Genomic DNA, 6,742 nt, shown 5'->3' on the forward strand with positions numbered 1-6,742 from the left:
CAATAAGTTAAATTGCAAGAATTTTATATTTTTAAGAAAAAGGATCATGTAGACTGACTCAGTTTAAGTCAATTTATCATTTCCCTGCCAAATAAATTAAGATGCTAAAATTTATTTTTCAAATGGGCATTTGTTAATATTGTGCTAATTTTTTTATGTTTAAGTTCAAACTCTCACTATAAAATCACTTTAGAAATGTTAACTAATGACAACAGGTAACTAGATAAAATTCACAGCTAAAGCACAAAAATATATTTTGCTATTATATTTCCAAATTATACACAAGCAAAACTATTTTGGCTCTCAGTCTACATTTTGGCAGAGACTTTACTCTTCAAGTTTCTACTTTCCCAACCAATTCCACTGTTTTCATAAAACAAAAGCATAAAAAGGTTTCACCTCTAAACACAGTGGGATTGATTATACAAGAAGCTGCATGTGGAAGTAAAATGCCAAAATATATTCTAGGCTTCACTACACACCTCCTGCAATATTGAATACCTTCAAGTAGTAGGTCTACAGTCTCAGCTGCACATATGGAGATAACAGGGATGATTTTCATTGGGCAAAAGAATGCTCTCTGCTCCTCCCTCTGACCCGACCAATAGCCTCATTAATGCCAACAAGTCACAGTGGGAACAATTTGAAGACAAAACCCACCTTACAGACACCAATCCCTGAACTCAGCAGAGAAGAACTGAGCTCTCTGATTTTATCTTTGCTATTTTTTTCTTAATAATAATTTTGAAGTATGAAAATTCATGACAAAGCAGTTGATGTAAGAGGAAAGAAAACATTACAGGTGCAAAGCTCTTTGATGGCTATTTATTAAAAACTAAATAACACTTTCTTTAAGACTATGAGGTTAATGTGATAATTATGTGGGCAATAAAATACAAAAAGGAGATAAGAAAACCAGGCAAAATCAGCACCTCATTAACGCACTCTACCCCAAGGATGTGAATTTGCCACATGGATCTGCATTACATAGTGTCCAAAGTCCCCAGACATCAGTCTTGGAAAACACAGACACACACTCCCTGGTGTCAGAGCATATAATCATTGCAGATTTAGCCAAAGAGATGGTGTGAGCCCAGGCCCAGAAAAGAATGTAAGAATCAACATTTTGTATATTAAACTGTTTCATTTCAACTGACACTTCCCTACACACACACACACACACACACACACACCAAGAAAAAGTATTCTAAACAACATTCTGGAATACTTTTTCCCCTAAAACTGAGGCCTGGGCTCTTTCCTTAGAATCCTGTTCTACATCATCAGACTGAAACTCTTGCTGGGAGGGATGAAGATAATGACAACTCCAACTGAGAGGCCATTCACACCACTCATAATTATAGAAAAGGATGGAAGTGGTTAGAGAATGGGTGGGGCATGGGGGGTAAAGAAGAAAACCATTCAAGCACGAAAGCCATTCCTTGCCAAGCTGAATACTGGGTCTTAACAAAAGTTCAAACACCTATATTTATGTATCACTTTAGTAAGAGCTGGTTTAACAACTGATTTCATTAATTTAAAAGAGCTAATTTCAAGTCAGTATTTAACTAAGGTTTTAAAACTAATCACTGTCGTTTTCTTTAAAAATCAAATTCCCTATAATAATTTCACAGTACAATAGAATGGTGTATTATAACAAAGCATGGTTATACTTGTCTCTTATGATGAAAGAACTACTCTAACTAAAAAACCTTGTATTCTTACTACTTCACCAAGAAACCATCAGTATATTTTTGCTCCTTCAAGTAAACATTTTGGGACTAGCAGAATCAAAATTATAAGCTAACTGGAGTTCCTCCTAGTAAATCCTGTCCCCATCAAAACAAATGCCCAGAGATTTAAACTAGAGCTGAACTACCCCTTTGAGTACCCAAACTTTGCTATGTGTATACTAACACTGTATTTAACAATCACATTTTTATGTTACACAATTTGTTTATCAAAAGTGCTAAAATTTAGCTAGCATAATTCAGCACTATGACAAAATTACTATTATAAAATTCATATGGTAAATAAGCAAAACCATTCCTTGTAAAGGAAAATGAAAACCAGAGAAAGGATTGATACAAATCTCTTTTTATATAAACTAGTGATAATAAAGCAGTTCACAGTGTAATGTTAGTAACTGCTAAGAGCTAGTCAGAACTCATTTGTCAAGTAACCAAAAACAAGAGGGCTGAAAGTCTGTGTCAGCTGCCCTCATACGTTGCTACTATATATTACAGAAGTATCCAGGGTTTCATTTTTGCAACATTTCGGCAAGCATAGGTGTCCGTCTCTAATCTCCATTGCAACTCACTGGAAAAGGTTTGTGTAGCAGTGATGGAATGCTGGTCCCACACAGAAAACCATTATTTTTACTCTAGTTAATGAAAACTAAGTGTTTTTCTTATTTTATTTTATTTTGTTATTTCTTTCATTGTCACTAATGGTCTTATGATAATAACCATAGTATATAATCTGACACAAGTGCTCTTAAAGAAATTTCTAGTAAAGGACTGCAGCCTCCGTGGGAGGTAACTGTCAGAATTATCTTAAAACACTACCTGTCTTCAGCTACAATAGAAAAGGCCTTTAATCAAAATAATCCTTTTTCAAAAGAGCAACTTTTTTCCCTCTGCAATTCACTCATCTTAAAAGAGCACTATAGCTTTTGTGCATAACAATTCATTCTTCAAGACAAGTACAAAATTTGTCACTGACATTTAGCACCAGCCGTAGGCAATGGATAAAATGAACTAGTTAGCAATTTAACCTGTAAAAAAACAGAGTGGGTTGAACAATTTTCTGCCATCAAAGCAAATGGCTAACATTTAGCAGGATTTTATTTTTATTTTTCAGCCCGTCCCATCTTCTAGAAGAAAGAAGTCAGGCTAACATTTTTTCAGGGTCCTAAATCTTCCTCTCAGCCTATTCCTTTAATGGTTTCAAGTAAATGACTATCCAGAGGATAATTAGGCACTGTGCTGTCGCATTGTGTCAGGTCACAGCTGGATTTAGTCAGCATTAACCTTTGGGGAGAATTGGAATATCAGTATCATTTAAAATTAAAGACGTGTAAGCAGGCATTTCTGGAGATGTTAGAAAAGTAATTGTCTGTAAATTGTTTGACCTTGAGATTTAATTGCATGCACAACACACATTCTAGCAAGAACCCTGGACTGTCTTCCTTCTTTACCTCCAAACCTTACTCCACAAGGCCCATTACGATACCTGTGGCTTTTTCAGTAAAATATGAAAGGTTTTGGCCTTCAGTTTAAAACAAAAGCTTTGAAGCATTGCTTGACATATTATAACTTCAAAGCAAAGCTGCTTATCAATCAGAATACCAATTTTACTATATATTTTTAAATGCACACATACCATAGTTATGTTTGAAGGCTAAGTTTATTTAAATTTCATCCCCCTTCTTTTCTGCTAACAAGTTTGCATATTTTGCCTTACTCCCTTTTACCCTAATGAGACAGCTTATGCTTTCAAAGTCCCTCAAGCTAGGCAAATCTCTCCAATGCTTCCACTGTTAATAATGAAACTTTGTAATTATACAAATCCAAGGTGGCCAATCAGCTTTCCAGGCTGAGCCTTCGGGTACCTCATAAATTATTCATGTGACACTTGGGCCTGTGAACTCACTTGCTTATATTAGAAGCCTAATTAATATTTAATCACACGTGCAGAGGGCACTTGAAGCTGCACTGTCCCCCAAAGAAGAAGAGTAAATATAAATGTGCACATGCCTCGATGTAAATCTCACTCAGTATCTAAAGGAAGTGTTTGTGGGCATGTGGACGTGACCATGAAACATACTAGGTGCCTTCCGGTTAGTGTGGCTCACTGAGCCTACTACACACCAGGCACTGTGCAGGACCCTGAGAAAAGGCAGTTGAAATCTTGATCCCTCAGGAAAACCGAGGAATCCTTTCTGATTTGAAACCAGGGGTTTCCAAAGCCTTTGACAGGTAAATATTGCCTTTTCAAATTCCAAACAAGTGGGTGGGATGAACATGGTTATCTAGAAGTCTAGAAAGGAATGATACATCTCCACATTATCAAAAGACTTTCGGTCTTGGATAGTGTTCATTTTGTTTCTTAAGAGGGAGCAGTACTGTTAAGTAATATGCAGCATACCTCGGTTACCTTCTCTGCGATTTCACTATTTTTCTTCCCAGGGGAACGGGATAGAAAAGTGAGACAAATATTATCTGGCTTGATAGGCTTAAAGACAACTGCTATTTGGTGGAGGTATCCTATGCTGTGCTAAGAAAAATGAAATGCATTCTTTCAAAGGGTGACAAGAGAAAAAGAGAGGCCCATAGCTAGTCACTGAGAAAGAAGCCTGAACTGGGTCCATGGGCATGGCTATAGGACAGATCCAGCACTGCCATGCTGTGGGCATCTATAACCCAGGTTAGAGAGGAAGGAAAGCCAGTGCTTTGTTTTGAAAGATCTCTTCTGTCTTTGATGACATTTACATTCTGTCAGATATGACACTATTGCTTTCCCTGGACCTGCTATGCCACAATCATCACTGCAGGCAACCCCACATTGAGAGTATCAATGAGGAATAGTTCATAGTTCTTTGGGCAATTATATTGCAGTAGCATCTCATGAGGTGATTGTGCTGGGACGTTTTAGCAGGTTAGCAGGTAAGTCAAATGATGTGATGATGGGCCTTTCACCAAAATGTAAAAATGGTGAAAAGTGACAGGACCATCATTTAGAGAGATAACTAACAAAATTCTTCATGTTAACCCTAGAAAATGATACCACTGTTCACCCTGTTATCTTCTTTTACAATAAAAATTAGGATGTGCCCACATGTGGTCCTGATAACTCAGTTAGCATAGTTAGTAGAAATAATGGTTCGATGTGTCTGAGGAGGATTCACACTAAGTTTGCTTCTTCCTGATCAACAGGAAGCACTCTTACAAATTTGAGGCACATCTACGATTAGGTTTTGTTGCCTTCTTCAATAGTCAATAGTCAAAAGATGACAATCAGGAGAAATGACAGACGTTCCATGTGGATTAGGTCAAATAAAGGGCTATGAGGTGCTAGAACTAAGGATGAGGTTTTTCTGGGGGTAAAAAGGGAGAGGAATGAAAAGACCCAGACCTGCTTTTGGCAAAATCTTGAGAAATGGCAAGGATACAGAACTAAGCAATCCTAGGTGGGTCACCAACTCTGGACTAGGAACTTACTTGAAAGTCTAATTTAATTTACACAGTAGAGATGAGAGCTTAGAGTGTTGAAATGCTTTCTGCCGCAGTGAGGACTTGCCTCTGAAAGGGGGAGATCTGAGCTTCCAGGTACGGGCAGAGGTGGGAGGAGTGAGGAAAACAGTGGACTCCGCTTTGAAAAGCTACAAATGGCAGGGAGAACAGAGAATAATAATTGAAGGGTGGACTGTAAAGAAATATTCCGATCAATTTAACAATTCTCAAATAATTATTTTTACAACATAGACACCCACAATTAGACTTTCCCCTAACACATCCCTGTGGAGAAACTATATTTAACAAATGAATGAAATGATCCAAACTGCCACTGTATGGCAGCTGGGTATCAGGTGCTTACACACTTGATGGGCACAGAGCCTAAAATTCAGTCAAAGTTAAATTTTACTTCCATGTACTATCATTGACTCCACCACAACAATCCTTATGACATCTAACAGGCTATTTCCCTTTTTTTTTTTTTCCATGAACCCTGGATCAGCATTTGTCAAAGATTGGTCCAGGGACAACATGCATCAGAATCACCTGAGGCTAGCAGCCTCAAGCTTATGTAATTGAGTGAGCTCCTTTTGGGGAAAAGAATGCAAAACTGTGAATCAAAGTTAGATACAAATGTGAATATTTAGCACAAGAAAATACATCACAACAAACTGCCCCGGAGCCTTCTGAGGGCACGTTAGGAAATTTACCAGCAGCGCTTGCACAGAAATGGTTTCTGGTGGAAGCCTGGCTCCTTTCTCTCCACCCAGAATACTCTATAACTCCCTGTGAAAATTCACAGAGCCGCTGAAGTGAAGGTCCCTGCCACTTTAGCCCTGTGGGCTTCACAGTAAATGTGTCTCTGCTTGTTGAAGACAGAGCTGCCCAGACCTTACCTAAGTCACTGAATCTAACCTTGTGCCTGTGGACACAGGAATTCCCTCATCCACACATGCAACTCTGAGAACCCCTACCTTGGGCAGTAATAAAGTACCTAAGATCAAGAATCATCTTATTCACTTATCTTGTTCTCTTTGCATGTACAAGTTCCCTTTCCGTATTTCTAGTTCAGAGCAAGTGCTCAATAAATATGTTGAATTACAAAGTTAATTGTTGATGTGTTTTATCATTCTTTAACAGAGATTTTCAACCAGTGTGCCACAAGAATATTTAAAACATACAATACCTGACTACTTAGTCAGGGGCACGGTCCTCTTTTCCCTTAGATTGTCAAATAAAAATATGACAACAGCCAATACAATAGCCATCTGGTGTGAATTAGTCAAAATTATACCTACATTTTTTGTCAGATTGGCAAGAAATACAATATATTTTTTTGGTGTGGGGCAGAATTTTGTGTGCCATGAGATTTTTAAAAAAGGTTTAAAATTGCTGTCCTATAAGATCCTTGAAGGCAGGAATTCACTGTGTATCTTTTTGAATCAATTCTGGAGTTAGAACCATGTTCTGCTCATACTAGGCCAGTGATGGTGAACCTTTTGAGC

Source organism: Myotis daubentonii, chromosome 6, assembly GCF_963259705.1.
Source record: "Myotis daubentonii chromosome 6, mMyoDau2.1, whole genome shotgun sequence".
Classification (NCBI taxonomy): domain Eukaryota; kingdom Metazoa; phylum Chordata; class Mammalia; order Chiroptera; family Vespertilionidae; genus Myotis; species Myotis daubentonii.